The sequence below is a fragment of the Callithrix jacchus genome, chromosome 8 (assembly GCF_049354715.1).
Source record: "Callithrix jacchus isolate 240 chromosome 8, calJac240_pri, whole genome shotgun sequence".
In the NCBI taxonomy this organism is placed as follows: Eukaryota; Metazoa; Chordata; class Mammalia; order Primates; family Cebidae; genus Callithrix; species Callithrix jacchus.
In genome coordinates, this window is record NC_133509.1 from 100,145,017 (window position 1) to 100,168,404 (window position 23,388).

Sequence of the window (23,388 nt, forward strand, 5' to 3'; positions counted from 1 at the left end):
CTACAACATAAATAGTCATGACTGCATATGATTTTGTATAGTTTTTATCATAGTTTAGTCAATCCCCTATTGTTGAACATTTATTTCCATTTTTTGTCTCTATAAATAATACTGTAATAAACAACCTTATGTACATATTTTTACATATTTATCCAATAGTTAAAGGATATTTATCCAATATTTAGAGGATCAAGTGATCCTCCTTCCTCCCTTAGCCTCCTGAGTAGCTGGGACTAGAGGTGTGTGCCACCACACCCAGCTAATTTTTGTATTTTTAGTAAAGACAGGGTTTTGCCATGTTGCCTAGGCTGGTCTTGAACTCCCGGGCTCAAGTAATCCACCTGCCTTGGCCTCCCAAAATGCTGGGATTATAAGCATGAGCCACTGTGTCTAGTCCACACATTTAAAAAAATCATTTTTTTTCTGATTGCCAAAGTAATACTCACTGTAAAACATTCAAACACAAGGTTGTGCTTGAATGTTTTACAGTGAGTATTACTTTAGCAATCAAAAAAATCAGACTATCATTAGTTTTGAAAATGAAAGTTTTCTATACTTTCACATCTCAAATATTTTCTGATAACTTTTAAAAAATGAGAGACTAACATACAACAGAAACACCTCTGAAGACTTACTTTTCATCACACTTAGAATGGATGCCAGAGGGCTGTGGGTGGTGCCTCACGCCTGTAATCCCAGCACTTTGAGAGGCCAAGGCAGGTGGCTCACCTGAGATCAGGAGTTCAAGATCAGCCTGGGCAACATGTCAAAATCCTGTCTCTACTGAAAATCCAAAAATTAGCCAGCTTTTGATGGCATATGCCTGTAATCCCAGCTACTTGGGAGGCTGAGGGGGAAAAAATCACTTGAACCGGGGAGGTGGAGGTTGCAGTGAGCTGAGATCGCACCACTGCACTCCAGCCTGGGCAACAAGCTAGACTCCTTCTCAAAAAAAAAAAAAGAATGGACACCAGAGCCCACAGCTCACACCACGGCCTGGCCCCAGGGGCCCCTGTGGCCTTATCTTCCTCCACTCTTTCCTCCCCCTACTTTGCGCCAGCTGCTCTGGCTTCCTTGCACTTTTAGAACCAGTGAAATGTGCCAAAAGTATAGGCCTCTGTGATGGCTGGTTCTTCTGGTCAGAATATCCATCCTTTCCCCCTATATTTACCTAATTCCTGCCCTCACTTTTATTCAGATCTCTGCTCAACCATAGCTGTTCCCTAAGCGTCCTACCCAGAATAGCACATAATTCAGTTTCTTCATAGCACTTATCATTACTTGATGTTTAATTCTATGTCTATTTATTTGCTTATTGTGTATTTAGAAAACTGTGAGAGTGGCTAGGTGTGGTGGCTTACATCTTTAATCCCAACACTTTGGGAGGCCAAGGCAGGTGGATCAGATGAGGTTGAGTTTGTGACCAGCCTGGCCAACATGGTAAAACCTCGTCACTACTAAAAATACAAAAATAATAATAATAATATTTGGGCATGGTGGTGCATGCCTGTAGTCCCGGTTACTTGGGAGGCTGAGGCAGGAGAATGGCTTAAAACCGGGAGGCAGAAGTTTCAGTAAGTTGAAATCACACCACTGCACTCCAACCTGGTGAAAGAGCAAGACTCCGTCTCAAAAAAGAAAAAAAAAACTGTGAGATTAAGGACTTTGCCTTGCTCTCTGCAAGTACTTGGAACAGAAACTAGCACATAATAGGTACTTAATAAACACATGCTGAATGACTGAATAAAATCAAACTCTATAATTCTGAAACGTGTGTGTATGTGTGTGTGTGTGTGTGTGTGTGTGTAACAGGAGTCTCTTAATAGCTAATAGCTAATATTTTTTCAATTCCCTTACATATTCCTTTGAAGTATGCATTATAAAATCCATTGTTCAACATACAAATGAGTATATTGACTTAGGGATCAAAGAAAGGGACAATTATTCAAAAGAGCACTGTATGTATTTACACAGATGAAGCCCACTATTTTTTTTTATATTTAGACAAAGTCTCGCTCTCTCGCCAGGCTGGAGTGTAGAGGTGCAATCTCGGCTCACTGGAATCTCTGCCTCCTGGGTTCAAATAATTCTCCTGCCTCAGCCTCTCAGGTAGCTGGGATTACAGGTGCCTGGCACCACATCCAGCTAATTTTTGTATTTTTAGTAGAGACAGGATTTCACCATGTTGGCCAGGATGGCCTCAATCTCTGGATGGTGTGATCTGCCCACCTTGGGCTCCCAAAGTGCTGGGATTTGTGAGCCGCCGCACCCGGCTGAAGCCTGCTCTTTTACTGAATGGTCTATCGTGGACATTTTTTTCACATCAGTATATAAATCTTTTTAGTCTGCACAGTGGTACACAATTTATTTACCCAATTCTCTTTTGATGAGCATTTGGGTTGTTTCCAGTTTTTCTATATAATAGACTATGTTGCAATGCACATCCTTATACATATATCCTTTGCATGCTTTCAATGTTTTATATCTTTCTTCTGAGATGATGGAAAAACCTCCAAGCATAAATGTCTAGGATAAGATTGGAAATGCAGTCTTGGAACTGAGAGCTGTCTAGCTTGGGGGTAGATTGGAGACTTCTTTACACATATCCAATCATTGAAGTAATAGGAATCCATGAAATATGAAGAGGGAAAGCTAGCGAAGCTGGAAAACGTGAATCTTAAGCAATGTCTGCAATTAGAGGGCAGGAGGAGCAAGGCAAGAAACTATTGTTTATTTGACAGTTATTTCTTGATTGGTATTTTCTGATGGCTGGAAACATGATGACACAGTGTGAGTGATGTAGACTTTGTCCCTGCCTTCCTGTGCTTTAAAGTCTCATGGAAGAGGAACACAGAAAATAACACATGAAATCAGATGATCATAATAGAGTGGGTGATACAATATGACACTGACATACATAGAGGGGCCATTGTCACAGACAACAGCCTTAATGGAAAGTACTCTAGCAGTTACCTTTGAGCTGAGACTGATGTAAATAGGAGTTAGACAGGTGAGGGGTGCGGGTCAGGAGTGAGGAAGGCTTCCTGCTGAGGGAACAGCACTCTCAAGGTTAGGAGGTGTGAGGGAACATGGCACATCCAGGGCAGGAAAAAAAAGTTAGTGTGTGTGTGACAGGAGAGCTAAGAGTGAAGTGGGTGGTGGGGGAGAGCACTGAGGGGTAGGCTGGGGCCATGTTAAGGGCTTGATTTTTATTTTAAAGGCAATGAAGAGGCCGGGCACAGTGGCTCCAAACCTGTAATCCCGGCACTTTGGGAGACCAAGGCGGGCAGATCATGAGATCAAGAGATCAAGACCATCCTGGGCAACATGGTAAAATCCCATCTCTACTAAAAATTAAAAAATTAGCTGAATGTGGTGGCAGACACCTATAATTCCAGACTCGGGAGGCAAAGGCAGGAGAATTGCTTGAACCCGGGAGGTGGAGGTTGCAGTGAGCAGAGATCACGCCACTGCACTCCAGCCTGGCAGCAGAGTGAGACTCCACCTCAAAAAGAAAAAAAAAAGGCAATGAAGAATTTTAAGTGGGAGGTCGTGGGATCAGTTCTGTAGGTGCATTAGAAAATGACTGACTGCAGTGTGGATAAGGTATTCAAGGGTGTGGTGCAAAAGAGAATAAAACCACAGCATTGCCTGGTGGCAACCAGGGAAGAGGGGATGTGGGTCCAAGTCAGGGTAATAGCATTGGGTGTAATGAGCAGTGAGTGGATTCTAGAGGCATTTGGGAGGATTGGGAGGTAGAATTGGCAGGACTTGGTTACAGGCTGGATTGAAGGCAAGACGAAAGTGAAGAATCAAAGATGATGAACGAAGGCAAAGAGCAGCCCCTGGTTTGGGTGATTGAGATGGGAAGATGAGCTGGTCCAGAAGGCAGTAGGGATGACAATTTTACCTCTGGACAAGTCCAGTGTGACTTGTATGTGGATGGCCAAGTAGAGATGTCAAGAAGACAGGAGAGAGCGATGTGTGCTGGAGACGGTTTGGCTTCATGGGCATCCAGACAGAATTGACACTTTGGTAAATGTGAACTCTATGAGAGCTGGGACTTTGTCTTCTTCATTGGGATACCTCAGGGGTTGGACCCTTGCCTGATTCACGCTGAGTGCTCAGTAAAACCTTATAGAGTGAAGGAGTGGATGGGATCACTCAGGGAAAGTGAGGGAAGGAAGAAGGCCCAAGCCAGAAAGCCAAGGAGTGCAGGGAGTGCCACCACTGCACAGGAGAAAGAGAGATGGAGGGAGGGAGAGGGAAAGGGAGGCAGGGGGGAAAGAGACAGAAAGACAGAGAGATAGAGGGAGGGGAAGAAAGAGAGACAGGGAGGAGAGAGAAGGAGAGAGAAGGGGAGAGGGAGAGAAATGAGAGGGGGGAGAGAGAGAGATGGAGGGAGAGGGAGGGAGAAAGAAAGAAGAGAAGGGGAGAGACAGAGAGATGGAGGGAGAGGGAGAAAGAGAGACAGGGAGGAGAGAGAAGGAGAGAAAGGAGAGAGGGAGAGAGATGGAGGGAGAGAGACAGGGAGGAGAGAGAGGGAGAGAAAGGAGAGAGGGGGAGAGAGAGAGATGGAGGGGGAGGGAGGGAGAAAGAAGAGAAGGGGGAGAGAGAGACAGAGAGATGGAGGGAGAGGGAGAAAGAGAGACAGGGAGGAGAGAGAAGGAGAGAAAGGAGAGAGGTGGAGAGAGAGAAAGAGAGTAGAGGGAAAGAGGGGAGAGAGGTCATGTTGGGGGCACAGAGAGGAAGCAGGAAATGGTGAATAATGTCAAAGCTGTTGAGAGTAAGTCAAAGAAACAACAAAAGTCCAAGAGATTTGGGCAACACGGAGGTCATTAATAATCTTGATGAGACTGTGTTCAGAGGACAGAGGAGTGACAAGGAAGGGTGTGAGGGGAGATAAGAAGTATACATGACCCTTTCAGGAAGTTTGACTGTGAATCAGGTATAAAAGGAAGTGAAAAAAGACTGTTTTGTAAAGAGATGGAGGCTTAAGGATTTTTTTCATGATTTTGAGAAAGAACAGCCAAGAGGAGGAGATTAAAGACTCAAGAAGATGGCAGGATAATTGTTAGAGAGAGGTGAGGAGATGGGATTCCCTCCCAGATGGAGGAATGGGTTCAGGCCAGCAAAGAGACAAGTTCCATTTTAACCAGAAAAATGAATTGCAGGTTAGGAAGAATTTCCAGGTTTGCAGGTGAGAATTTGGGGTGTTTCCATCTGAGGCCACCAAGCAATGATGGGGAATGGCTATGAAGGAAGGAAAAGCAGTGAAAGGAAAAGGGAAGTGAAGGGAAAGGAGGGTCCATCCAGAGACAGGGAAGGCAACACGGCCGAACACCATGGAGAGGAGAACATGTGGACCAATGAGGCACCGGGCTGGTAGGACGGAGATTATTCATAGTATCTGAAGTTTCTGGAAGGTGATAGAGGGTAGACCCTCTACTATCAGGATCTGAGAAATGAATAGATATGTGAGAGGTGAAGGCAGCAGTTATGTGTAACTGGAGAGAATTCTGGAAGAGGAAAACGGGGGTAGAGGAGTGCTAAGGGTCATCTGAGCTTAATTCAGGATTTTTGAAAGAAGTGCAGCTAGGTGGCCAGGCGCGGTGGCTCACGCCTGCAATCCCAGCACTTTGGGACGCTGAGGTGGGTGGATCATGAGGTCAGGAGTTCAAGACCAGCCTGGCCAAGATACTGAAACTTTGTCTCTACTAAAAATACAAAAATTAGCCAGGCATGATGGTGGGCACCTGTAGTCCCAGCTACTTGGGAGACTGAGGCAGAATTGCTTGAACCCAGGAGGTAGAGGTTGCAGTGAGCTGAGATCGCAACACTGCACTCCAGCCTGGGCAAAAGAGCGAGACTCTGTCTCAAAAAAAAAAAAAAGTGCAGGTAGGTTTGGAGATGGGGCAGGAGAGGGAGGGTTGAAATGTTGGAGGAAGAAGAAGAAGCAGAGGAGCCAGAGGGAGATGAGATCAAAAGTGTGGCAGACGAGTTAGCCCTAAAATGTGGAGGGACCCTTCTCTTTTGTGACAAGAAAGAAGTTGGACAGGCTTGGCACACCAGCAGAGAGGTGGAGGTATGAACTCGAAATGCCAGGGAAATTGTTACTTCTCTTCGGGCTCTGCATGAGAGAGCAGGAGGCACTTGTTCTTTACTTTCCCCAAACCTTACTTCATAGGTGATTAGATATTTGATGCCTACCCCATCCCCAGCAATTTGACCCACTGTTTAGGTCAAAACCGAGGACTAAGGATTTGGCAGTCTCTGCCCTGGCCCTAACAGACTGAAAGACTATTGTAGCTCCTGCCTCAATGCCCCCTTTTGGGAAGGAAGAATCACAGAAAATCTGGGCAAGAAGTGAGCTCAAAAAACATGTGGTTCGCATCTCAAAGTATTCAGATAGGAGACATTAAGTCACCACTACCAAGTCTCCAAGCACTCACCTTTTCTCCCCAGCTGTTAGTTTATGACTGTCTTGTCAAACTCTTCAGCCTCTCTCCATCGTCCATGGAAAGAAGTCCTCAGTCTTTAGCTTGGGATTCCAGGCCCCGCACCATTTGGCCTTGCTTGCCTTGCAAGCCTCAGGTTCTACTTCCCCACTCCTATAAAACCTTTTCATCTGGGCTAATGTTCTTTCAAACTGGAGCGTCTTACCTTCGTTTCAAATTAAGGTTTGTGTATAGTGTGAAATAACAAAGTCATTGAGTGATAAAGCTTCTAGAAGAAAACAGAATATCTTCACAACCTTTGAGTAGGCAAAATTTTTTTCTTAGATTACAGACAACAATAACCACAAAAAAAGTATATATACTTTTTCAAAATTAGAAATTTCTGCACCCTTAAGAAAATGAATAATAGGCAATTCTCAGACTGGGAGGAAGTATCTGCAAAACAAAGAATGTTTTTAATAAACTAAAAAGCATTCCTACAACTTAAAAGCAACCCATTTTTAAAAAGTGGACGGACACTTCACAAAGGAAGATATAACAATAATGGATAAGCACATGAAAAAATGCTCAACATCACTAGTTAGCAGGAAAATACAAATGAAAACAATTACACATCCACTAGAACAGCTAAAATTAAACTACCAGTGATACCAAATGTTGAGGATGCAGAGCAACTGGAATGCCATAGACCACTTTGAAAAGCAGTTTGGTAATTTCTTACTTAGACAAACACATACTCTGTGACCCAGCAATTAAATGTCTAGATATTTACTCAAGAGAAAAACAGACCAGGTGTGGTGGCTCTTTTGTAATCCCAGCACTTTGGGAGGCCAAGGCAGATGGATCACTTGAACTCAGGAGTTCGCGACCAGCCTGGGCAATATGGCGAAACCCTGTATCTACCAAAAAAAAAATAAAATTCAAGAAGTAGCCAGGTGTGGTGGCATGTGCCTGTGGTCCCCGCTACTTAGGCGGCTGAGGTGGGAGGATTGCCACAGCCCAGGAAGTCGAGGCTGCAGTAAGCCGTGATCACACCACTGTGCTCCAGCCTGGGTGACAAAGTGAGACCCTGTCTAAAAAAATAATTATATATATAAAAAAGGAGAAATATATGTCTACAAAAAGACTTTTACACAAATGTTCCCAGCTATGCCACTTTAGTTAAGTGTCTGTATTTGTCAGGGCTCTCCAGAGAAGCAGTTCCAATGTGATATACTGTCTGTCTGTCTATCATCTGACAGCTATCTATCTTCCTAACTTTCCATATGTATAGATAGGTAGATAGACAGATAGATATGAGATTTATTATAAAGAATTGGCTCACATGATTATGGAGGTTGAGAAGTCCCAAGATCTGAGGTTGGCAAGCTGGAGGCCCAGGATAGCTGATGATATATTTCCAGTCTGAGCCTGAGTTCAAAAAGAGGAGAGGACTGGCCGGGCACGGTGGCTCATGCCTATAATCCCAGCAATTTGGGAGGCCAAGGCATGCGGATCACGAGGTCAAGAGATCAAGACCATCTTGGCCAACATGGTGAAACCCTGTCTCTACTAAAATACAAAAATTAGCTGGGCGTGGTGGTGTGTGCCTGTAGTCCCAGCTACTCAGGAGGCTGAGGCAGGAGAATCACTTGAACCCGGGTAGCGGAGGTTGCAGTGAGCCGAGATGGTATCACTGCACTCCAGCCTGGTGACGACATGAGACTCCGTCTCAAAAAAACAAAAAACCCAGGAGAGGACTGATGTGATTTCCTTGCTTGAAGATAGTCAGCTTAAGAGAGCAAATTCTCCCTTACTAAGCCTTCTGTTCTCTCTAGGCCTTTAATAGATTGGATGAGGCCCATCCATATTGGGGAAAACAATCTGCTCTACTTATCTACCAATTCTCATGTTAATTTCATCCCAAAACACCCTCACACACACACAGAATAATGTTTAACCAATTATCTGGACACCCTGTAGTTCACTGAAGTTGACACAAAATATTAGCCATCACGAGTCCAAATCTCATCAACTTGGCACCTATATGCATCTCCTTAAATCATACTTAATCTCCAAATAAGACAATAACAAGGCCATAATTCCACCTAACCTGATACAGCTATCCTGCATATAAACAAAAACATACTAACCCCCTCCCCAGAAGAGGAGCTAAAGTCCTTGAGTGATATATACTTTATCTTTGAAATCCTGTGACTTAAATACTATGGTATACAATTAACAATATGTAAATACTATGAGGTAAAGTCAATACATTTTTTTTAAGATAGAATCTCACTCTGTGCCCAGGCTGGAGTACAGTGGTGCAATCTTGGTTCACTGTAACCTCCGCCTCCCCAGTTCAAGTGATTCTTCTACCTCAGCCTTCTGAGTGGTTGGGATTACAGGTGCACACCACCATGTCCAGCTGATTTTTCTGTATTTTAGTAGAGACAAGGTTTCACAATGTTGGCTGGTCTTGAACTCCTGACCTCAAGTGATCTACCTCCCTTGGCATGCCTATAATCCCAGCTATTTGGGAGGCTGAGGCAGGAGAATTGCTTGAATCTGGGAGGTGATGTTTGCAGTGAGCTGAGATTGTGCCTCTGCACTTCAATCTGGGTGACAGAGCAAGACTCTGTCTCAAAAAATAAAAAATAAATAAAAATAAATTTAGAAAAATTACCATCATCGGCAAGGCACAGTGGCTCATGCCTATAATCCCAGCACTTTAGGAGGCCGAGGTAGGCAGATCACAAGGTTGAGATCAAGACCATCCTGGCTAACATGGTGAAACCCTGTCTCTACTAAAAATACAAAAAATTAGCTGGTCGTGGTGGCACATGCCTGTAATCCCAGCTACTCAGGAGGCTGAGGCAGGAGAAACACTTGAACCCAGGAGGTGAAGGTTGCAGTGAGCTAAGATCACACCACTGCATTCCAGCCTGGGCATAGAGTGACTCTCTCAAAAAAAAAAATAAATAAATAAATACAGTCCTCATTTATATAACTGGTCACATAGTTGCAGCTTCTTTCACTATCCTGTTAGGTATTCCCTTTGCCTTCAGGAAGCACCTCAGCTGGTTCTTTACCTTCGAAGTGACCCAAACCTTCATTCCTGAAGGGTCTGAGCCATTCATAGTCCTTCCTGGATCGGGTTGTTGTAGTTTTCCATTGACCTTAATCAGAGGGCATGCTTTAAGGGATTGTCTGTGTTCCAGACAAACTCTTCCTTTTCTCCCCCGTGGAGTGGCAGTCCAATTTCCCCTAGGTAGTCAGGATTAATCATGCCAGTCAGCACAGTAACTCCCTTCTTTGCCTTGATTCGGAGGCATAAGGAGTCCAATGTGGGCAGGCGGCTGTCTCAGCTTCCAGTTCAATGGGACCATTGTTGTATCTCCTGGTAGAAACATTCCTCTCTTTAGAACTAAGACCACTAAGCCAGCAGAGCATAAGGTCATAGAATAGGAAGCAAAAATTTTGCTAGTGGGGCACAAGGGGTAATAGTGGGTGTTTCCACTCCTTGATTCCTGGACCTGTGAATCTTGGCTATAGGAGGAAGAGCACCATACATTGGAGTCTGGTTCAGAGCATATGTGCGGCCTTCTGGATAACCTTGCCGCAGACCTACAAAGTATTGTCGCTTAGCTGGTGTTGTAACTGAGTCTTCAAAAGGCTATTCCATTGTACTATCAAGCCAGCTGCTTCAGGATGGTGCGGAACATGATAAGATCAGTTAATTTCATGAGCATGGGCCCACTGCTGCATTTCTTTTGCTGTGAAGTGAGCCCCTTGATCAAAAGCAATGCTGTGTGAAATATCTATTTGATTGTTAAAATCCTCCTCTGTGGCTGATACAGTGGCTCATGCCTGTAATTCTAGCATTTTGGGAGGCCAAGGTGAGTGGGTTGGTTGAGGCCAGGAGTTCAAGACCAGCTGGGCAACATGTTGAAACCCTGTCTCAACTGAAAATACAAAAAATTAGCCAGGTGTGGTGGTGTGAGCCTGTAGTCCCAGCTACTCAGGAGGCTGAAGTGGGAGAATCACCTGAGCCTGGGGAAGTCAAGGCTGCAGTGAACCGAAATCATGCCACTGCACTCCAACCTGGGCAATTGGAGTGAGACCCGGTCTCAGAAAAATAAATAAAAAGAAAATCCTCCTCTGCTGAGGTCACCTTTTGTTGAGCATTCACAAGAGACACAAATACCTTCACATCTTTTGCCCAATCATGTAGGTCTATCCACATTCTCTTTCCCAAATTTCTTTGTCGTCACTTCTGCAATCGTATTACTTACAAGTCTGAGGCCATTCAGGAAACCATTGGCTACAACCTATGAATCAGTGTATAACCACATGTCTGGCCATTTCTCCTTCCAACTAAATTGTGCAACAAAGTACACTGCCCAAAGTTCTGCCCTGAGGACAGTGGTAAAGGGAATTCTTCCTAATGGAAGAGGGAAGAGATCACTGCCCTGGCTGAGATGGCGATGCCTCATTAGTGAACTGCAGACCCCAAGATGTAGAGGCAAAGAGGAGACACAGGAGACTTCTAGGGTCTCTCTTCTGGCCCTTGAAGGCTACAGATCTTGCTCCTTTGCCCCTGGGACCCTGGAGAGCCCCTGTCTTGATAACCCCAATTGCAGGTGCCTGTTTTGCTCTGGGATGCTCCTGCTTGGGTTGTAGTGCTAGAGGTGGCCCGCATAAAGCAGCAGCCTCCTGTGTCCCTGGTGCCCACTGGGCTTTGCAGGAGCAACAGGAACTGAAGGACGATCATGTTGCAGACCCAACCAATGGTACTGGTCAATGGCTTATTCGGAACTGAGCAGCACAGCAGAAGGAGAGTGGTGGATGAGCTCCACCTCCTGTCAGATCAGTGGTGGTGTTAGATTCTCATAGGAGCCTGAACCTTCTTGTGAACTGCGCATGTGAGGGACCTAGGCTGTGTGCTCCTTAGGGGAGTCTAATGCCTGATGATCTGAGGGGGAACTGTTTCATCTCGAAACCACCCTCCACCCCAACCTTTGTTCTTCCATGGAAAAATTGTCTTTCACAAAACTGGTTCCTGGTGTTAAATAGATTGGAGACCACTGCTTTAGGGATGTCCCAGAAAGGGGCTGTAATGCTGCAGCTATCCACTTTTGGGTGTCTCTGCATATTGTGCAGAACTATTTGTAATCCAGGCCTGATTTCTTCTGTGAACTGATCACTGGGTACTCCCCACAAAGTCATAGGTGCAGGATGGGAGAGAGAAGGCAGTGAAGCAGAAGTAGGAATTAGGGGCATTTGGGCTACTTCCTCATGTGATTTACTTGTTCCCTCTGGACTTGCTTGGGCCTGATCACCTATATACCCTTTCCATTTGATGGTGGAGTGCTGCTGTGCACATCCAACTTCATGACTTAGTGGGTCAGATAGCACCCAGTTCATGATAGGCAGCTCAAATCACATAGTAACTTGGTGGCCCATGGTCAAACATTCAATTTCTACTGGGCCCAGTAATAGGCCAAGAGCTGTCTCAAAAGGGCAGTAGTTATCTGTGGATGATGGCAGGACCTTGCTCTAAAATCCTGAAGGCCTCCACTGTGATATACCCATAAGGATCTGCTCAAGGCTCCAGACAGATCCCAGTTTGCTACTGGTACCTTAAGCACCATAGAATCTGCTGGGTCATATGGCCCAAGTGTCAGAGCAGCCGGTATAGCAGCCTGGATCTGTTACAGAGCCTTCTCCTGGTCTAGACTCCACTCAAAACCAGCAGCTTTTCAAGTCACTCGGCAAATGGGGCAGAGTTACACACCCAAATGAGGAACACGTTGAGGCCTACTAGGCATTGTGCCTCTTTTTCCGTTGTAGGCAGGGCCAGATGCAACAAAGTATCCTTCACCTTAGAAGAGATATCTTGACATGCCCCATACCACTGGACCCCTAGAAATCTCACTGAATGAAACCACATCTGAAATGAAACCACAACAGCAATAAAATCACATCTGGTACGGCAGCTGCAGTGGGAGTCATCACCTGGTTAAGTTGATAGTAATCCACTGTCATTCCCCATCTGTCTTTTGCACAAGCCAAATAGGCAAGTGGAATAAGAATGTGGTGGGAATTGCCACCCCTTCCTCTCTGTGGTCCCTCCGGGAAGTCAGTATTGCTTTTGGCTTGCTCTTTTCCTAGGTAGAGGCAGTGCTAGAGTGTCTTCCACTTGGCCTTTTCCACCAGGATAGCCCTCACCCCACAGGTCAGGGAACCAGTGTGGGGATTCTGCCAGCTGCCCAGTGTATCTATTTCAATTATGCATTCTGGAACTGGGGAAATAACCACAGGATGGCTTTGGGGACCCACTGGACCCACTGTGAAACTGACCTGGGGAAAAAATCTTGAGCTGCATTCACATTAGTGATTCATAAACTGATAAGCGTGAGAGCCTTTCAGGCTATAAGAAGGGGATACTAGGGCCCAAGAGGGAATTCGACATAAATGAAGAAGAAACCCATGGGGGGAGGTGTCTGAACTCACAGTGAGCAAGGCTGTATTTGGGAGGTAGAAGTACTTTGAAATGTTCTTTGAGGTTGCTCTTTAGCTTCCTTTCAAATTAACTGTGATAATCCCATTCCCCTTGGCAGGGACTAGCTAAAGAATGGGTGTGTACCCAATTCTGGCCAATGGTACATTAAGAAGATGCTACAGGAGACTGCTGGTAAAAGCTTCCATGCTTCTAAAAAGCATGAAAGCTTTCTTTTTCTGCATGTTACTGTGTCTGGTGCAGGCATTGTGTTACCACAAAGGGAGCCAGCTGGAGGAAAAAGCCAATGTCCTGAGGAGAGAAGAGCAGAGAAATGAAGGCTCCTGGGCTCCCTGAGGACACCTTGAGCCACTCGTTGTACCACACCTGGAACCCACTACTTCTAGACTACTGTGTGAGATAATACATTTCCTTGCATGTTTGAATCTGTGCTTTCTATTACTTATGGCTAAGGCATCATTGCCAACAGAGTATGGGACTAGATGTCTTACATGAACTGCTAGGAGCTTAGAGCTCATAATATTTGGGTATTAAGGAGGCATAACTGGTATATTCACAGGCTGGTGAGACTAGGACAAAGGGGTCATTCATCCTTCTATACATATCAGGGGAGACTGTTACACTGCAACCCAGCTAAGCTAGGAAGACTGGATTTCTCTGACTTTTGTTTGTATTTCTCTGTTTTTTATTATTATTTTTTTTTTTTTGAGATGGAGTTTTGCTTTGTCATCCAGGCTGGAGTGCAATGGCATGATCTAAGCTCACTGCAATCTCCGCCCCCCAGGTTCAAGAAATTCCACCTCAGCCTCCCAAGTAGTTGGGACTGTAGATGTGTGCCACCATGTCCAGCTAATATTTGTATTTTTAGTAGAGACAGGGTTTCACTATGTTGGCCAAGCTGGTCTTGAACTCCTGACCTCAGGTGATCTGCCCGCCTCAGCCTCCTAAAGTGCTGGGATTACATACGTGAGTCACTGCGTATGGCTTCTTTTTTTAAATAAAACTAAATTTAACCTTGAACCCCAAGTCCTGTTCAGTGGGCAGATTATTAATCTGTCATTCTGGGAGTGCAACCTCTCCCCTGAATATTGTGTCTCATTGGACAAAAGCGTGGGGCTTCCCCACCAGTCATCAGCCAGTAGTCTGCCCTAAGTTTTCCTTTGATGCCTCACATCCCTTCTGGTTTGTTGATTTTGCTGTTGCTGAGTCATACATGGGGCCCAGGAATTGTTGGTGAGACTGGAGACTCAATGCCCAAGGTCTAAGAGTTCCCGGAGATCTGGATGTTTCCAGGGGCTCAGGAATGGGCTCTATTATAGTGAGAGAGGTTTTCTGTTTTGTTGCGGTTTTCTATCTTTCTGCTCTCTGAGGACTCTCCTCTGTCTTTCTCTCCCTGTTCCCCTCCCTCTTTTCTCCCTCTGGGTACCTGCATCATCTCATCAGGATGCCAGGGCTTTTACCCAAGGCATGAAGATTTGTTATCTTCAAGTCGCTCTGCTTTCTGTCCTGCAAGGATTCGTAAGGCAAGAAAAAAACAAAAAACCCGACCTACCTGCTTGGGAAAAGACGGCAATGGAAAAACACAGTAAACAAATTAATATCTTAATTGTCTTGTCACAGGTGCCTCAGCAGTGCACAGGGGAGCACAATAGGAGGGCTGACTCCATGCTGAGTGGCAGCCAGCCAGCCAATGAGAGTGGGTCAAGGAGCCTAGGAGAAAGAAGGTGGGAGCAGAGCAGTGCTAGGGAAGCTTTCCTGCAAACATCCAAAACCTGCCTGGCAGCCTGAGAGCCTTGGGACCTGGCTGCTCTTTCCTCTCTCAAGTCCTGGGGTGTCCTTAAAAATACTTTTTCATTTCCAGAAGCCTTCTCACTGTACCTGTGGTCACACGTGGAGGCCTATGATACCTCCTAATCTCACGAGGGAGTGAGAAGGATCAAATGAGATCCTGTGGGAAAAGTCTTTGAGTTGCTCTGTAGGAAGGAGGCCCTGACAGCCCACCCCAGCCTCCTCCATGGAGCTCACCCTCCATTCAGCCCTGGTGGTCCCCTGCAGCTTGTATCTGCCACAGCCCTGCAGGTGGCACTGGGACTCCTGGGCTTCTGGACTTGGCTCAGAGGTAAATAAGAGCAGCAGATGTTCATGCAGCTTGCATTTAGATAGTGTCTTCCCACCCAGAGCTGAAAGGACCTTTGAAATCATTGAGACCAACTCCCTGCTCTCACAGTTAAGGGCCCAGAGGATAAGAGAGGCCAGGAGACTTGGCTAAGGTCACCTGAAGCTATAAGGAGGGACAACCAAGCTTCCTTATTTCTCTCGGCCCTCCCTTATCACCCTGATCTCTGGGTGCTGCCCCTTCATCCTGGTTGCCTCATGGTGCTTTTGAATGATATAGCTGTCCTTCTTGCTGCCTGTGGGGCCAGCATACCTTGTCCTTCCTGCAGATGCCTACTCTCTCCTGAATGTTGGGCTGTCGGATCCAAGGACAATGAAGGGTGTGTAGAGTCCACAGACCTCAGATGTTGAGCTGGACTCTTGCTCAGTTTTTTATCGGCATTCTGAGAGCACTGGTTAAGGGAAACAGGACTGTGGGTTACTCAGAAGCCCTGGGAATTTCCCAGTTTACAGGTACCTTCTGAGCATGCTCATTTGTGACTTTGTGACCAAAACATTTCAGCCTGGAGATAATCTTGAAGTAAACAAGTCTGGGGTCTTTTGTCTCCTATTGTTTTGATTGGTTGAATAACGAATTAATCTTATATTCTGAGGCTGCCTTAAAAGCCTCAACCATGCTGCAGGTCATTACATGTGTGCAGCACTTTATAATTCGGAATACATTATTTCTTTAGCTTTATGAGATTCTTTGACTACCCATTTCACAGGTATGGAAATTGTGAGTCAGCAAGGTTAGATGACCTGCCGTTTTAGAAGGAAGAATCAGAGCCACAACTAAGATGATACCCTGGATTCTAGTGCAGTGATCTTGTCCCTGCCCCTCTGCTAGGTACAGGCTGGCTACATGGTCTTCAGTGGAGTGGGGCAGTGAAGATAGTGAGGGGAGCTGCCCACCTTGAAAAAAGTGCTGATAAAATATTTGGGACTTGGCCAGGTGCAGTGGTTCACGCTGTAATCCCAGCACTTTGGGAGGCTGAGGCAGGCGGATCACGAGGTCCGGAGATTGAGATCATCCTGACCAACATGGTGAAACCTCATCTTTTCTAAAATATAAAAAAAATTAGCCGGGTGTGGTGGCGTGCACTTGTAGTAGTTCCAGCTGCTCAGGAGGCTGAGGCAGGGGAATTGCTTGAACCAGAACCAGGGAGGCGGAGGTTGCAGTGAGCCAAGATCTCACCACTGCATTCCAGCCTGGCGACAGAACAAGATTCTGTAAAAACAAAAAACAACAACAACAAAACACTTGGGACTTTGGAGGCAAACTGGGATATGTTCTAGTTGAAAGGCATCACAGTTACCCCAAATGCAGCTCTGTTTACTCCATGATCCACACCTCCAATTTTCTCACCCTTGACCCTGCTCCTGGTCATTCCTTTGACTCCATGATTTGGACCCTCAGCCCAAACCAGGTTTTACTCCAGTCCACCCAGGTTCCATCCCCACTCCCATCTCAGATTGTCAGCTCCAGTCTCCTTCCAGACCCCAGGGCCTGCACCTGCCCCTACTGGCCTCACTGTTGCCAGTGAGGGGCACACCTGACTAGCTGCTGACCAAGCACTAGTTTTATTTAATTATTTAATTATTTAATTATTCTCTTGTGTTCAAGCATCTAAGAGCAGTGGTGAGAGAGCCAAATGAAAGAGGCACCAAGCAATCTCCACCCAAAGGCAAGTCCCCCAACTGCAAAAGGGCCTGTGGAGGCTAAAGTGTCAAAGTTCAGCATAATTATGGTCAGAAAAGTCCAGGCCAAAGGTCTATGGCCAGAGACGTAGCTCCTCCTGACCTCTGATAACTCCTTATGCCAGTTTGTCCTCTGTCACCCGAGATCAGTGGCCCTCAAACTTGGATGGACAGAACATCACTGGAGAGCTATTAAAGTTACAAATGTTGACTGGGCATGGTGGCTCACACCTGTAATCCCAGTACTTTGGGAGGCCAAGGCAGGTGGATCATCTGAGGTAAGGAGTTTGAGTCCAGCCTGGCCAACATAATGAAACCCTTCCTCCACTAAACACAAAAAATTAGCAGGGCCTGGTGGCATGCCTGTTATCCCAACTACTTGGGAGGCTGAGGCAGGAGAATCACTTGAACCCGGGAGGCAGAGGTTGCAGTGAGCCGAGATTGTGCCATTGCACTGCAGCCTGGGCAACAAGAGCAAAACTCCATCTCAAAAAAATAAAATAAAATAAAGTTACAAATGCCTTTGCCCCCACCTAGACTTACTGAATTAGACACTTCAGGTTGAAACCATCCCTACAAACTTTATAAAATTAATCAGGGAAGAAGGGAGGAGAGAAATGAAAATAAGCCAAGCTTGCAGCATACTCAGCTGTAGTCATTAGTTCAGCTTGCTTCTGACCTGCTTCCACATACTTGTTTGCCTGTTGTTTTAGAATCACATAGACTCTAGGCAATAGGGTCTAAACAGCTATAGAGATAACATCTTAGGCATTATGAAACATGTTTTCCATTTGAGATATTCTTTCAGGTCTTGCATACCCATGAGACTATTGATACCAGCTGATCTGAAGGACCCCAGAGGAGCTGACTCAGTAAAGAATGTTGTTTCTACTTTCTGATGATTTTATCCTCTTTGCCCTCACCAATCAATGACCCTAATTTTCCAGCCCCTTGGTACTTCACAATCTCCTTAAAAATCTCACCTCAAAACTCCTTAGAGAGATGTATTTGAGAGTTTCCTTTCTTTGCTAGTTGGAGAGATGTATTTGAGAGTCTCCTTCCCACTTCCTTGCTCAGAGTGCTGTGATCATCAAACTTGTTCTCTGCTGCAGCCCTGCTGTCTTAGTGTACTGGCATGTTACTGTGCAGCAGGCACACAAACTTGTTCGTCCCATAACAAGGTTAGGACCAAATGCCCTTGGTCACACCTAGACGTGCTGCATCAGACACTTCAGGTTATAACCAAAGACTGCATTTGTAACAAAACACCTTAGAGCATTCTGATGCAGATAGCCTACAGAGCAGACTATAAGAAGCATCAGTGTGTTTCCACTTACTGTGTGAGTCTGAGCAAAGCTCTTATCCTCTGTAAAATAGGGATAAGAGTATCTACTTCATAGAGTAGTTGTGAGGATTAAAATGATGGAAAGTACTTAGCACAATGTCTTATATATGGTAAGCACTCAAAAAGGTTAACTGTTACTGCTATTATGATTATTCTATTTTATTTTTTTGAGACTGAGTCACTCCGTCACCCAGGCTGGAGTGCAGTGGTGGGATCTTGGCTCACTGCAACCTCCACCTCTGGGGTTCAAGAGATTCTCCTGCCTCAGACTCCTAAGTAGCTGGGATTACAGGCACCTGCCACCATACCCAGCTAATTTTTGTATTTTTACAAAAATTTTGTATTTTGTATATTTAGTAGAGACAGGGTTTCACCATGTTGCCCAGTCTGGTCTCTAACTCCTGGCCTGAAGTCACCTGCCCGCCACCGCCTCCCAAAGTGCTGGGATTACAGGAGTGAGCCATCACACCCAGCCTATTTTGATTATTTTGTGTCACTATTCAGCTAAATTCCCTGGTACTACTGCCTCCTTAAAATGTCTCCCTATTCTGAGAGGATTTTCTATTAGTCCTCCTTTTCTTCAACTCTCTTCTTTTTGATCCCTTCAAATAAATTTATTATCACTATTCCCAAGCATAAACCAAAATGCAAAACTGCCAGCCCCCTCCTGTCCAGCCACAGATAGACACAGACACACAGATGCATGCAGACACCATACACACACACACACACACACACACACACACACACACACACCCCTACCCCTACCCATGACATATGCTCCAGCTCTGCACATTCCCTCCTGCAAATTCTAGTTGTCAAGGTGTGGAGGGTGTGGACAGAAGTTGTCTTTGGGTGGGTGAGATTGTAGGTGGGAATTTTTTTTTATTTCCTTTCTTTGCTTGTCTGTATTTTCTGATTTGTTTGTCATGGGCATATATTGCATTTGTACCGAGAAAAGTTATTTTTAATTTTTGTAAAATCTAGTTGTTGCCATGTCTAGAAACTTTCCCTGAAGGGTTCTACTGCATTCTAAGCACTCCTTTTAACTTCACACCCCCTCAGCCTCTCTCTGCGCTATTATACATTTGCATTCACTAGTGAGTTGCTCTGTAGACAGTCTTAAAGGGGTTGAGCATCCTTGAGCAGACAGGAGGCACCCTGAAGGTAGAGGCTGTGTCCTCTCCTCTGTGCAAATAGCTTGCACGTTTCTTAGCTAACATCAGCTCTCTACCCTCTGCTCTTCACCACTGTGCCCAGGTGACTGTGAGAAGTTGAAGGTGCTTGGTTACAATAAGGCTTGGTTCTACTCAGCTGAATTTCCTATTATTCTCATTTTAAAATCTCTGACACTTGGGCTAGCAGTCTTGAGTGCACGCAACACTTGGGCAGTCTCTGGAGAGCTCTGAACAATACACAGGGCAGGTTTATGCAGGGATTGACAGTGTCATGGGGCTTGGGGGTAGTGTCTTAGGCTGGTCATGATTTAAACCCAGATCTTGCAAAGTGTCCAAACATCCTTTTTTCTCACTTGTTTTTTTTTTTTTTTTTGCAAGGCCTTTATGGCTCTGGGAGGTTTGGTGGAGGCTAAGACTCATTCCCTCTCCAGTGTATATTTAAGCATCAAACATGATTAAAAACAGATGTGATTAAGAATGTGAACTTGAGATTAAACAGACCTGGGTTTAAATCCTAGCTCTGATCCTCAGCTAGCTGTTGCAAGTCATTTAACCTCTTCTAGCCTCAGTTTCCTTTTCTGGAAAATGGGGACAGAAATTGTGTCTGCCTAATAGGAGAACAGGATTATTGTAAGAATTAAGGAAAATAATGCATGTAAAGCACTTGGTGCCCAGCAATTGGTAATGATCACTACTACTGGGATGTTTTGGTGCCACAAAGATAGAAACAAAAGAGAAACAACACCTCTGTCTTGGAAAAACCTTATTTCTCAGAGGGGAGAAAGAAAGAGCCTCTATGTGACATAGACAAAGGGAGTCGAAGGTAACATACTCACAGACGGGAGAGGGGGTCACATAGTATATGGAAGAGCTGGGAGCTTCCTACCAAGGGGAAATCCGAGAAATCTTTAGGAAAGAGGTAAGTCTTGGATGGACCTGGAGGGATAGGTGGAGAGGAGAGATGACAGGTGGGCTGGCGGCCAGGAGCTGGCTGCTGGGGCTGTGGATATAGCCGTATAGGCTAGTAGTTAAGAGCACAAGTGCTGGAGTCAATAGGACATGTATCTGAGTCATTGACTAAGTGATGTTGAGAAAGTACACTGGGTAGCTTAGAAATAACAGAAATTTATTTTCATGGTTCTGGTGGCTGGGAAGTTCAAGATCAAGGTGCCAGCAGATTTGGCGTCTGGTGAGGGCTTGCTTCCTGCTTCCCAGCCAGCTGCTTTCTCACTGTGTCCTCACATTGTGGAAGGAGTGAGGGAATCTCTCTGGGGTCCCTTTTTTGTTTGTTTGTTTGAGGCAGGGTCTTGCTCTGTCATCCAGCCTAGAGTGCAGTGGCATGATCATAGCTCACTGAAGCTTCAACCTCCTGGGCTCAAGCAATCCTCCCACCTCAGCCTCCCAAATAGCTGGGACCACAAGTACATGGGACCATGCCTGGCTAATTTTTTTTTTTGACGGAGTTTCGCTGTTGTTACCCAGACTGGAGTGCATTGGCATGATCTCGCCTCACCGCAACCTCTGCCTCCTGGGTTCAGGCAATTCTCCTGCCTCAGCCTCCCGAGTAGCTGGGACTACAGGCGTGCACCACCATGCCCAGGTAATTTTTGTATTTTTAGTAGAGACGTGGTTTCACCATGTTGACCAGGATGGTCTCGATCTCTTGACCTCGTGATCCACCTGCCTCGGCCTCCCAAAGTGCTGGGATTATAGGCGTGAGCCACCACGCCCGGCACCTGCCTAATTTTTAAATTCTGTGTAGAGACAGGGACTCCTTATGTTGCCCAGGCTGTTCTCAAACTCTTGGGCTGAAGTGATCCTCTTGCCTCTGTCTCCCAAAGTGATGAGATTACAGGCATGAACTACTGCAACCAGCCTGGGGTCTCTTTATGACAGCACTAATCTCATTCCCAAGGGCTCTGATCTCAGGACCTACTTACTTCCCAACGGGTCCCTTTTCTAAATACCATTGTTTTAAGGATTAGACTTTAACATGTGAATCTGGGGAGGACACAAACCTTTAGATCATAACAGTTACATCCACAAGCCTCACTTTTCTTATTTGTGTAATACAGAGAATGGTAGTTTTCTTATTTGTGTAATACAGAGAATGGTAGTTCCTTCTTATTAGGATTATGAGGAGTTAGTAAAATAATGCTTGTAAAATGCATTTTTAAAATCCAGTAATTATATTTCAGATATATAGCCAAAGTTACTGCTATTTTTGTATTATACCTATTATAAATCCATACTTGGCCTTGTTTTCCAGAAGCATACCATTATACAACCATTCAGGCTCTTTTTCCCCGTGTATTTGGATACCTGCATTAATTCATCTATTGCATAATAATAATATATATTATGTAATACTATAATAGCTGACATTTAAATAGCATATTCTATGTGCCAGACATTGTTCTAAGTACTTGGTATATATAAAACTCATTTAATCTTCCCAATATTGCTGTGAAGTAGATACTTTTATTAGTCATATTTTATAGAGGATGAAATTGAGACCCAAGAGAAGTTAAGGCAAGAGAAGTTAAGCAGCTTGCCCAAGGTTACACAGCTAGTAAGGAATAGAACTAGAATTTTTGGTCCCAGAGTCTAGCTCAGAATCCATGCTCTTAACTGCTCCGTTAGTGAACACCCATGCTATTTTCAGAAACTGGGAAGAATGGAAGTACTAAAATATGAATTAAACACTGATCCTACCAGAAGGAAGATAGTAGACAAGAGGACTGACAAGACACAGTAAGATCATACTTACCCATGGCAGATGATCATGTGGCCTGGAGATCTGGCTAAAGCCCGTGTGGGCCTCTTGGCCTGGCTGAGTTATCCACTGCGATCAGCTTGGGTCATTGGATGAAGTCCTTGTTGCAGCCCCTGTACAGTTAGTTAACACACTAACTTGTGCATTGCCGATACCTTTTTGCCACAAGTATCAGCACAATTGGTGCTCCCTGGCCCACTGGAAGGCTGGATGACAGAATGTGGCTGGATGGGTATAAACATACTCTAGTATTAACTGAAAAAAATAACTCGAAGTACAGAGCCTCCTGAGTGAGGACTGAGCCATTGCCTCATTGAGACATCGTGTCATTCACTGACTGGGTACCTGTTTTTTGCCAAGTTCTCTTCTTTGTGTTGGATGCTATATTGAAAACATGTTTTATTTAGTTTTTTTCCTCCTCAGCACACTCGCAAAATCCCTAGGATTATTCCCACTTGGCCCTTCCCGGCTTCAAATGGCTTATGCCTCAGTATAAACATTTAGAAGGCTGGAGCTAAAAAGGTCCTTGATAGTGAGTGGTATCCTGGTTACCGGTTTGCAAGAACTGATTGCTAAATTTTCAGGAATTTTGTAAGCTGATTGTTAAACACAGCCATTCTAAAAAAGTTGAATTATATAAACTTACAATCAAATAAACCCAAAAGTAATAAATATTCAAAACTCATTATTTCAGTCTAGCACTTGGGAGGCTGAGGCGGGTGGATCACTTGAAGTCAGGGTTTTGAGACCAGCCAGGGCAACATGGCAAAATCCTGCCTCTACTAAAAATACAGACTTAGCCAGGTGTGGTGGTGGGTGCTTGGAGTACCATCTATTCGGGAGGCTGAGGCAGGAGAATCACTTGAACCTGGGAGGTGGAGTTTGGAGTGAGTCAGGCTATCGCCACTGTACTTCATCCTGGGTGTCAGAGGGAGACTCTGTCTTAAAAAAACAAAAAACAAAGAAAAAGAAACCCTATTACTTTATAATTACTTTACAATATGATATGCAATTCCAAAAACATGCGTTCAATGATGTTTTTGGTAAGCTTGAATTTAGCCATGGTGGTAGTATTTACACCACTGAAATCAGCAGACACTGTAAATTAGTACCCCTTCCCCCAAAGCCCATTGTTACCTAGATCTTAGAAATAATCAAATCTGGTGATTTTCACCCTGGGTTTCAGCCAACGGGATCCACTGAGAATTCTTGGTTACTGCTAGAGGAGGAGGAGTGACAGAGAAGGTGAGAGCAGGTGAGGCTCTCTGCCCATT

The 23,388-nt window shown here is 45.0% G+C and overlaps 1 pseudogene; it reads left to right on the plus strand.

Moving 5' to 3' along the window:
* Positions 1 to 5,935: 5,935 nt before the first annotated feature.
* Positions 5,936 to 23,388, plus strand: part of LOC100394633 (polypyrimidine tract-binding protein 1-like) — a 32,473-nt pseudogene continuing 15,020 nt past the window's right edge.